This window comes from Aythya marila (assembly GCF_965140915.1).
Source record: "Aythya marila genome assembly, chromosome: 5".
Taxonomy (NCBI): domain Eukaryota; kingdom Metazoa; phylum Chordata; class Aves; order Anseriformes; family Anatidae; genus Aythya; species Aythya marila.
Window position 1 is genome coordinate 28,445,217 of NC_139046.1, and position 12,086 is coordinate 28,457,302.

Here is a 12,086-nt window from a genome sequence, read left to right on the forward strand (position 1 = left end):
ACCAATAAATGAATAAAATTATTTCCTCACAGCTGTGTTAAGCTTTAGGCTTTAATTTTTTAGCTTCTGTTCACTCTCTTGTTGTGACAGACACTTCCCTTTTCCCAGCTTGCATGTTGTCCTTGTCAAGGAAGGGAGAGGAATTTCACCATTGCAGAGAAGTTCTGTAAGAAAATTTTATTTTGTATAGTTCTAGTTTGTATTACCATTTGTGGAAACTCTGTAATTAGATGGCTAAAGACAAAACTGCATTTTTTAACAGTCTTTTACACTGTTTTGGTGGGCATTTCCTTTCTGACAAAGGGGTCTGAGTTGAAAGCAGCTTACGTCATTACCTCCTGTGGGACAAGTGTGTGTACTGAGCCTTTGGAGTGTCCTGGAGCAGAGAAATTTAAGAATTATTGTACTAGGAAGCTTTTTGGTGTCATTGTGAGGCCACTCTTTTTTTTCTATTACCTTTGAAAGGTCATAGTGAACAAGGGAGATTCATGATGGCCAAATAAGGCAAACATCACGCACACCTTCCATTAAGGCAAAAAGGAGGATCTGGGGAAACAGAGCTGGTGGCTCCTATGGAGTAATTTTTGTATGGAAGCCGTTCTATACTTTGGAACATCCTTTTTCAAGTGCTATCTATGCTGCCTTTCCAGTTAGGATCCACACAGTGGCAAAAACAATTTTATCTGTTTTGTTCTTTATTTCTGCTGTAGTAATTCCTAACATTCAGATTGCCTTTTTGACCTCTGCTGAGCAGCTGGCAGCAATTATAGGCACTTAGTGGTCCTCTGATTAGAAACAATAGTAGCCAGCAATTACAGCCTGTTCTTGCTCTCTTTCCTGTAGGAAGTGAACCTCTTCTGGCTGCTGTTTTCTGAAATTTCACAATCCCATCTGAACTTTCTTTGCAGCCGTTAATAGACTCTCATCTTGATAATTTAGAAGCGCATTCAGAGTGTGTGCTCCATCCTGCACAGGTGGAGCAAGGCAATGGGCTCTTTGAGCAGTGGCCAGCAGTGGGGTCCGCAGTACCAGGTAGAGCCTCTCCATCATCAGTCAGCCTGAACAGGTCACCCTGGTCTTAAAGAACGCTTGGGTGTGATCTGAGGCTGTTAAGAGCTTTAGCGCAGATTATAGTGAGCATATACCAGTATTTTTATGAAACTGTTATTAGTAGTTGTCAGAAATAAATCTAAGAACAAAATATTCTTCCACCAATGGTACTCTGTCTTAGATATCAGGGATAAGAAGTAATACCAGGGGAGAAATCTGCACTATTTCTGTAGTAGAAGATTGAGGTCTTCAGTAGTCTTAAGACCATCATTTTTTTTTTTTTTTGCCATTATGCTGAAGACATTAGTAAAGAAATATAGCGATTTTCATTAAATTAATGATTTTCATTAAGTGGGGATAGTAATTGCTGTATATATTGCCACATTAGTTTTTATTTCAAAACAAGCTCAGAAGAATTCCATAAAAGTAATCTATGATGTTTTCTTTAGATCCAGGCAGATCACATGCTTCCTTGAAACCAAGAGAGACTGGTCTGATTTTAGCATGTGTCAATAGCTCATTATCATAAAGAGATTTAAATTGCAACAAATTCACTATAGGTGCTTTCACTGTGTCTACTTCAGTCAGGAGCATTGGATTTTGTGGAATCATTTTGTGGAAATGTTTATCCTGTCAACATGAGGATGTGCAAGGGCTGACTCCAGCAGAACACAAAAGCACATATTTAAAGTTAAGATTTTGAGGAACTGATATTGTGCTACATACTTCTCATCCCTATTTTGGTAAATCAGCATTTGACAGTAGTCTATCTGTAGCACATGTTAAATTTTTCCATAACAGTTGTTGATGAAGGCAGGTCATTTATATTTCCTTAAACCACTTCCTGACAATGTCCAGTTTTCAAAACATAATCACCTTTTTTAGACTGTTTTGAGGTTCTGTAAACCCTTGTTATGGAAAATAACAAACATTTCTTGATTTTGCAGATATATAAAACATCTGCACAAGTTAGATTTGTGAAAAGTTGCTTTCTTAACTGATACCAGTAGAAAATATATATACTATTCTTAGCTTTTAAAAAATGCTTCGTAAACAGCTCCTTAATAGTTACAGCATTTGGTAATCTTTAAGCTTTTTCTTTCCTTTTACAGTTATATCAATAAACTGTTTCTCAGTTCAGAAGAAGGCTGTTGTGTGCTTCTGAGTGGAATGGGTTGGAAACTTAAAGTCAAAAGAAAACAACGTAATGAAAACTGACTGCAGCAGCAATTCAAGATTCAGTGAACTGTAACACTTATTAAATGACTCTTGAAATATTCTCCTAAGATAGAGTTTTTAAATTGTGGTGAAAAAAAAATTCTTTGCTATTGAGATGATCACAAGTAATTATCTTCATGGACACTGAAAAGACAAAAATAAGTTTCTACTGCCGTATCACCATTGGCTGACCTCATTGTCCATGGGGTCAGTTCCCTTCTTACCGGTCTTATGGTAGATTTCTTAAAGCCTGAGTGCAGGAGTAGTCCATGAGACAGCACAGTGCAACCATAGGGGTGGAGTGAGTAGATTCAAAGCTCAGGAGACAGTGAAAGGGAAGAAAGAACCATCAGGCCTTCCACTCATCCTAGCGAACAAATAATATCCAGGTCTTGAACATAAGGTGGAGTTCTTCAGTAGTCTGCTGTGAATGGAAATGATCAAGTGTAAATTATAAGTGGGAGACTCTGGGGTAAAATTTAGTGTATGTAATAAATAATGCTTTAAACTAGGTGCTACATATTTTGTACAGTTTTCTTCCTAGGGCAGATTTGAGAAACCTAATACAGTACAAACACTGAATTAATCTAATAAATATCAGAATTAATTGTTTAGGTGAATAGTTTAATATTTGTAGTTAGTCAAATATTTCCATTTGCATTATAACATGTACTTTCTAATGGGGTGGTATTTTACGAATTTTCATGCTTGAGTAGACAAAGGAGCTTGAAAAACAAGAGTTCTGTTTGGTTTGAGGTTTTCAAACACTTAAAATTTTAAAATACTAAAAACTCATTCTGGGTTGTTATATCATGCAGACGAATTGTTCAAATTACCTGTAAGGGTATGGGGAAGGAGAGAGTGTGTCTGCATCCCTAAGGTTATCTGATCAATGACTTGTCAAATGGGATGCTAAGGCAAAGGGAAGTGATAAACTGTCCTGGTTTCAGTTAAAACAGAATTAATTTTCTTCCTAGTAGCTGGTGGAATGCTGTGTTTTGGCTTAGGATGAGAAGAGTGCTGATAACACCCCGATGTTTTAATTGTTGCAGAGCAGTGCTTATACCAAGCCAAGGACACCTCAGACTTTTGCTCTGTCCTGCCAACAGGCAGGCTGGGGGTGCAGTAAGAGCTGGGAGGGGACAGACCCAGGACAGGTGACCCAAACTAGCCAAAGGGGTATTCCATACCATCTGACGTCATGCTAAACAATATATAGGGGTGGCTAGCCGGGGGAAGGGGGCCGGACTGCTCGGGGTTAGGCTGGGCATCGGTCAGCGGGTGGTGAGCAATTGCATTGTGCATCACTTGTTTGTACATATTATTATTATTTTCCTATTATCACCATTGTAACATTATTGTTATTATTGTTATTATTATTTTGTTATTATTATTTTCCTGTCTTATTAAACTGTCTTTATCTCAACTCATGGGCTTCACTTTCCATTTCTCTCCCCCGTCCCAGAGAGGGAGGGGGGAGGGTGAGCGAACGGCTGCGTGGTATTTAGCTGCCAGCCGGGTTAAACCACGACATTCAGAGATGCAGACCTGACAGGAATGACAAGAACAACAAAATAATGACAAGAAACCAGCCTGGGCAGTCATACTAATTGATGAGCTATCAAGAAACTGCAGGCTATCAATGAGCTATCAAGAAACTTCAAAGAGGGGCCAACCTGGACTTAATAACAGATAAGTGTGCAAACCCGGGGGTCCTGCATATTGAGGGTGGGAATTGGTGGAACCATGCAAACAGATGAGGCAATGTGCAAGGGATGGGGGTTGGGTGGAACAAAGGAGGAGAAGACAAAAAGGGGTGTACAGTTAAGGTGTAAAATGGGGCTGGTCAGTATGTTTGTCTGACCAAGCCCAGTATCTGATCACTGTAATTTGCCCTATCTACGTAGTAAATCCTCATGATATTATCTATTAAGTGAAATTCTATTTGATTTTGCTGAAAAATAACATGTAGAATATGAAGGTCACATTTCTATATGGTACGGACATTGACAAGAAAGTATGGATAAAATGACAAGAGGGGAGGAAGACAGCAAATAAAAGGCTTACTTTACCATGCTTAGTTTTGCCTCTGTCAGGGTGCTGGAAAGCCAAAAGGGGAGAAAGAAGAAAACTCTCACAAGTAATCATTATCTTGTGTCTCTTTTGAAATATTCAACACCTACCACCTGTACATTTCAGATGATTAAGTAAGCCTGTGCTGGGATGAGGGCTCTTCAGCACTGAACTTTGCAAGAGCTCCCCATGTCCAGTGGCTTGCACACATAAGCACAGAGGATTGGCTGTGCAGGATCAGGCCATCTCCATCTCTCCACCTTCTGCCTGCAGCTGTGACTAGTAAAGTATGCCCCATGAAGAGTATATGATACAAACATTCAGTGACACTGTCGCAGAGTACTGTCCCAGCCTATATATTTGTGGTTCATGCACTTACTGAAACCAAGGTTTTGTATTCTCTACACCCAGATGTATTTTTCTTCCATGAATATGTCCAGTCACTTTAGAATCTGGTATTTTTACCATTTTTTCTGGTACTTTGTCATCTCATAAAAGGCTGAAAGGAATGTCTCATTTTTTCTATCACCCAGGTCCCTGGCTAGTTCATATTCATATGCTGAGGCTTATGAAGGACAGCTAAGAAGTGAACACCCAAATTCTCCATCTAGTTCTGCCATTATATTGTAGAGGACCATGTTTTGACTACCTTAGTTAGATCTACTTGCTAATGTGCACCAGACTCCTCTTGCAGTTTTTCCCATCTCCTATTCTGCACTTAAGCGTCTAGGTTCCACATTTACCACAGTGTACTGTATTTTTTTTCTGGTCTGTAAATTCAGGTGATGGACATGACTATTCATCCTGATGTCTGCCTGGTGTAGGGTACTGGAGAATAAGGGCAAGAAGTCATTGTACATGTTATTCAAAGAAGGCATGCTCTCTTGTGTCATCACCACAAGGTGATATCTATCTATCTATCAGGTATTATCTATCTATCAGGTATTATCTATTACTTATCTATCACCAGATAATAGATAGGAAGGATCCCCTTCTTCTGACCTATATGAGCAGTCTCCTGCTTTGGAAACAAACAAACCAAAAAGAGAAAAAGAGAGAGACTCTTGAGAAGCTGGTGGTTAAGTACCATTGTAAACATCTTCTAAAAAAAGGGGACTGTTTTTTATAGATGGCTTTAGTGTAAGGCAATAGATATCTTACATATGCCTTTAAGCTATTGTGGGAACTTCAGCGCTGAGGGAGGATTCATCAGCAATGAGAGGTAAAGCTTTCAAGTGATTCACCAAATAAGGCGGAGAGCAGTAGAAATGTTTTCTGTTTAGATTTCCTGTATTCTATCAGACCTAAGTCTCTAAGTCCTTCACACTCTGCCAATATTTTGGTTACATAAAGCTGTTAGTGCTACTTGCTACTTATCAGATGAAGAGGTGTTAAGAGTGCTGTATACATTCTCCCCTGGTTTTGTTTTGTTTTGTTTTTTCTCTCTAACACAAGAGATTAATGAAATTGATACAGTCAAACACAAGTAGGCAGAGGCTGCAGCAGTACAAAGTTACACCCAGATTGTCTGTACCTGTCAAATGGAAAATGGCTTGATGTTTTTCCTCTGGTCCTGCTTGCTAGGTGTATCTGATATTCACGAATCTCAATGTTTGAAAATGACCACCTGTGAGAAACAAAATACATTTCTATCAACATTTTGAGTTTAACCTCCTTATATGCTAAACACTGACTTTTGTAAATCATGGGCCAGTTTCTATTCTTGTGCATTTATGCATTCAAAAGAGAACTGAGATCATCACTTGAGTTTTGTTGTAACTCCTTGTTACTAGTCTTTCTGTAACTGTAGTTACTGTTCAGTGAAAAAAAAATCAGCTGTTCTGCAATTTTCACTTAAATGCACAAATGGAAGTGAAGAACTCCTGGTTTCTGAAATGAAACTATAGCTTTACTTAACATTAAAGTAGAGGACTCCTAAATGGATAATCAAGAACTATAATCGGAATAGTTAGTAGAGTTTCATATAATAGCAAAGCTTTACACCTATTTTTTAATCTTTATTTATTAATGGAATATTTCTGTGAAATTATTTCTTATTTTTATTAGTGGCTTTTTTAAAGCCATCTGTAAATTGAATATTTTAATGGTTCTTATTTAAATATTTTTAAAAGTGCAGTGTAAAAAAAAAAGAATGTGATGCAACCAAATAGACCGAAGACAATTAACATTAATTACATTGCAAGTAACATCACTTGCTTAGTTGACAGATTCATTGTCTCATGCCTACCTTAAGCTGCCTGCTCTTATGGGACTAATTAATACTGAAATCAACAAAATATTTATTCTTAGGTAGCTCATATCTGATGGGAACATAGGCACCAACAACAGCAAGAATAGAGTTCCCTGGTGCATTATCAGGTAGGACACTAGATTAACTGTCATAGAAGAGCAAAGCAGAACTAATACATTTGTGCATAGTAGTACTAGGAATGCAGTGCTTAAAAGAGATATGACATTATTATCTACCAGATTTGTGGGTAATGCTCTGTGCATCAGTATTGTAAAGTCATTAAAATGAAGCAGATACATGTCATTTTGAATACTTCACAGTCCTTGTACCTGTATTTCTGTTAGTCAGAAACTGAGTTGTTCCTATGCAGATATAAAATATTTTATAGTCTATCCACATGATCTTACACTTAAAAACAAACAAACAAAACGCTAATATTTTTCTTTTGCTTACCAGTTGTCAGGTAGAGAGATTTTTTCAGGACATAGTCTTTAAGGAACATGCAGGGTAAACTTGGTGTAAATATCAAAGCAGAAAGAAAATTTAAAAACTTCAACTGACTGACCTGTGAAACCAGGAAATGCAAACTAAAAAACTTAAAATGTTTTATTCAAACATCTTATTGCCATTTTTAAAACAACTCATTTACTAAAAATGTGGTTTGTATGCTTTTGCATCTTTGCAAATCTGGATGGCATGTTTATAATGAAAATGACCTCAGACTTTGGGTTCTTCTTTTTTGAAAGACTTTATGAAATACAGTCTGAAGATTTTTTCCAGATTTAGTATTTATTGAAGCTTTCAATCTGAATGAGAAAATAAAAGTAGAAATAAATGGAAGTACTCAGGAGCAATTTTTCATTAAATAAGATTGAACATTCTCGTGTGTGTTGTCTTTGCCTTAATATAGGAAGGAAATTAAATGAGCTATTAAATATGTGAGCACTTATAGTTACTTTTTTTTTTTTTTCTCGCATGGAAAAGCAATGTATATTTTGCCAGTAAAATGTATATGTTTGCCAGTAACGTGTATTTTGCCTTCATTTGGAAAAAACTTTTTTAATGAAGACCCTGTGGGTGTCTAGATACTGGACTCACTTGCCAATTTGCAAATTGGAACGTTCAGGTTAAAAAGCAATTTCTAATACATGCAAGACAGGAAGAATCACAGCCAATTATGAATTCCCAATTATTTATCATATGCTCAAACTGTACGTTAAGGTGGGTGCCAGAAACTGGCAGGTTGTCTGTCTGGAAGCCCTGAGCTGTCTTTTGTTGTGTTGTTTTTTTTTTCCCGCTGAGTTTTATGTTTCTTAGAAGGCAACTTATAACTAGCTTTGGTGTATCAGTCCACAGGTTCTTCAGCAAGAACTGGGGCTTTGCAGATGGTTGTACAAAAAGGCTGGCCTAAAAGTTTGCCCCTAGCCCCAGGCATTGACTCTATTTCATGGTCTGCATAAGCATTGACTGAACTCAGTCACCAATCTGTTTACACAGCAAGTAGTTGAAGAATGGCAGCTAGCATACACCAAATACTTTGTCACTATATACACAAATATTTTGTCAGTTTGACCTCAGTGCCAGGGAAGCTCATGGAGCAGATCCTCCTGAGAGTCATCACGCAGCACTTGCAGGGCAAGCAGGTGATCAGGCCCAGTCAGCATGGGTTTATGAAAGGCAGGTCCTGCTTGACGAACCTGATCTCCTTCTATGACAAAGTGACGCGCTGGGTGGATGAGGGAAAGGCTGTGGATGTGGTCTACCTTGACTTCAGCAAGGCTTTTGACACCGTCTCCCACAGCATTCTCCTCAAGAAACTGGCTGCTCTTGGCTTGGACTGGCGCACGCTTCGTTGGGTTAGAAACTGGCTGGATAGCCGGGCCCAAAGAGTCATGGTGAATGGAGCCAAGTCCAGTTGGAGGCCAGTCACTAGTGGCGTCCCCCAGGGCTCGGTGCTGGGGCCGGTCCTCTTTAATATCTTCATCGATGATCTGGACGAGGGCATCGAGTGCACCCTCAGTAAGTTCGCAGATGACACCAAGTTAGGTGCGTGTGTCGATCTGCTTGAGGGTAGGAAAGCTCTGCAGGAGGATCTGGATAGGCTGCACTGATGGGCTGAGGTCAACTGCATGAAGTTCAACAAGGCCAAGTGCTGGGTCCTGCACCTGGGGCGCAATAACCCCAAGCAGAGCTACAGACTGGGAGAGGAATGGTTGGAGAGCTGCCAGGCAGAGAAGGACCTGGGAGTGATGGTGGATAGTGGGCTGAATATGAGCCAGCAGTGAGCTCAGGTGGCCAAGAAGGCCAACAGCATCCTGGCTTGTATCAGGAACAGTGTGGCCAGCAGGGCTAGGGAGGTGATCGTCCCCCTGTACTCGGCTCTGGTGAGGCCGCACCTTGAGTACTGTGTTCAGTTTTGGGCCCCTCGCTACAAGAAGGACATCGAGGTGCTTGAGCGGATGCAGAGAAGGGCGACGAAGCTGGTGAGGGGCCTGGAGAACAAGTCCTACGAGGAGCGGCAGAGGGAGCTGGGCTTGTTGAGCCTGGAGAAGAGGAGGCTCAGGGGCAACCTTATCGCTCTTTATAGGTACCTCAAGGGAGGCTGTAGCGAGGTGGGGGTTGGTCTGTTCTCCCACGTGCCTGGTGACAGGACGAGGGGGAATGGGCTTAAGTTGAGCCAGGGGAGTTTTAGGTTAGATGTTAGGAAGAACTTCTTCACTGAAAGGGTTGTGAGGCACTGGAACAGGCTGCCCAGGGAAGTGGTGGAGTCACCATCCCTGGAAGTCTTCAAAAGACGTTTAGATGTAGAGCTTAGGGATATGGTTTAGTGGGGACTGCTAGCGATAGGTCAGAGGTTGGACTCGATGATCTTGAGGTCTCTTCCAACCTAGAAATTCTGTGATTCTGTGATTCTATATGTTATATATGCTATTACTAGTGTCTTGTTTATCTAGTAGGTGTATTACATGAACTTGGAGTCTTTTATTTTTGTTGATCTTCTCTAATACTGTTTCATCTCACAACTAAGTTCTTGTCAAGAAATGTGCAATTTTTGATCTTCTGCCTAAGATTTCTCTCTCTTCATACTTCATTGTCCTTTTACTTCACTGTCTCTATTTCCTTTATGATACATTCTGTATCACCTATGGTTTCTCATCATATTTGCAGAATGTTGTTATATCTTTAAATGTTAGCAAATAAATGGGAAGAAATATGATGCTACCATTTTCAACCTATAAAATAGATTGATGAGCTGTTCAATCAAAATACAATATTCAAAGCTAATGATCTTCATTGTACTGTACTTGAGATATTAGAAGCCTTATCTAGAAAGCTGTAAATGCAGATCCATTTCATAGTATAGTAACTTTTATAGCAATTGATTCATATATTATTCAGAATTTCCACATTTTCCTGATGGGATATGTAAATTTCAGCTATGTCAATAAAAGATTAACATGAATTCTTAGCCCATGATGGGTCTGACTCAGTTCATTCCATGACAAAGATGGAGAGGGATGAATGTTTGACATAAAAGCAGGAGGTCAAGAGGGGACTTACAACGGTGTTTAAATTCATGCTTTCCTGAAACATGGAATTATAGGTTAAGTGTGACTGCTGGTGGGAGGCAACTATGATGTCGTGAGCCAGCATTTTGTAGGTGAACAGAAGACCAGAGGAATATGAGACAGGTTAAAAGTGAGCTTGGATAGCTGGAAGTGGCTTAAGCTATGTTTTCCCTGACTTCTGGGTTCTAACAGTCTTAGGGAGAAGCTTTAGATCTCCTTCCTAATGCAGCCCAGGGTACTGTTAGCCCTGTTTATGGGAAGGGCACACTGCTGGCTCATGCTCAAATTGGTGTCCATCAGGGCCCCCAGGTACTTTTCTGCAATGCTGCTTTTCAATTGGGTTACCTTGAGTTTGTACTGGGGCCTGGGGTTGTTCCTCTAGGGGCAGTATTTTGTGCTACCCTTGCTGAAATGTATGAGGTTTCTGTCAGCCTATTTCTCCAGCCTGCTAAGATCCCTCCACTCCGTTCTACTTGAAGATTTGTTAAAATCTGTTTGGAACCAGAAAGTTCTGTCATCATTTTCAGCTTCCTAAAAGGGCTCGAAATACAGACAGATGTTAGATTACAACAGCAAGATCAGCAGACCATAGTTGTTCTTTACAAACATTTTGTTCAGGACTGTGGTAATAGGAGGAAGAAGTATTATGAAATGGAGGAGGGAGTGGTATGGGTGTTAAGGTGCTCTGGGTGCAGGGGAATAGGCTAGTACACCCATAGACCAACCAATGTTCCTCTGGTTGTGGGCTCAGTGGAAGCTGGGTGCACTGAAGTCAGGAAAAACATCAATCCATTAGATAAACCTGTCTTTAGGTTCTTTCTACTCATTCATGTAACATGTCTATGGAGTAAGGGATGTATACTTAAGAACAAGCAGAGCCTTATGCCTAAGAGCCTTCCCTTGTGATGGTACAAGAGTATGTTTTCTTGCTTTGTATTTTTACTCAAGATGGAAGTTTTAAAAATCTCTACAGATATTTTTATTTCTTGCATACAAGTTCCAGAAACGTTATAAATCTTAAAATAATATTTTATCTGTGTAAATCAAATATAATTTTATAATCTGATACTTCATGTTACAAAACAGAAAACATTAATGCTTGTTCATTTATGCTCTATGGAACCGTTCAAACAGCAGCTATGGGAAACATTTATCATTTGTTCTTGGTTACTCTTCAGACTGTTCATTTACTATGTATTTTGTAAGTGTATTCCCAGATGTACTGGAAAACCAAAAATGCCTTCATCCAGCCATGACATATTGTAACTTTAAATATAACAGACATTATATTCTAATTTTCTAAAGCATTTCCTCCTCTTTTTTTGTTGTTTGTTTGTTTTGTTTTGAGCAGTCAGTCTGCTAGGAATTCATTCCATTAAGAACATGGCTGTTGATAAATGTCTCCCTTAAATATTGTCTGGTTTTCTGAAAATTCTGCAGATGGATATGATATGTATTTCTATTCTCACCTGAAGAGCAGCTTTAACTGGGCTTGTTAAAAAATAACAATGTACTGTGCCATCTCCACATCAGATGTTTATGGAAAAACAGTGTATTTACTACAAAGCATGTAGAGAATTTTATGGAGGTAGCATGCAATTGCTCTAATTGCATTTCAGCTGGTGTACCTGAATTTCTTACTTGGAAGCAGGGATGGGTCATCTCTGAAGAGCCTAAAATGGTTAAAAGAATGCTTATACTCTTAGTATGTCGTTTACTTCAATGAACAGATGTATTTGCCAGTAATGCTCTGGGTTTTTGGAAGGTCCGTCATTACCACTGAATGCCAAATTCCTGGGTAAGATGATGCAGAAGGTCCTAATTTAGATTGAGAGAGCACACCAAGCAAACCACAATGCATGAAACAGGAATAAGAATAATATGAAGGTGGAAACACTGAGAAAAGAGAAGATAAAAACAGAAAT

At 39.3% G+C, this 12,086-nt stretch overlaps 1 protein-coding gene across 3 annotated transcripts in view; it reads left to right on the top strand.

Annotated features, from left to right (window-relative positions):
* Positions 1-12,086, top strand: part of TSHR (thyroid stimulating hormone receptor) — a 69,845-nt gene that overhangs the window by 10,258 nt on the left and 47,501 nt on the right. The window lies entirely within an intron of this gene.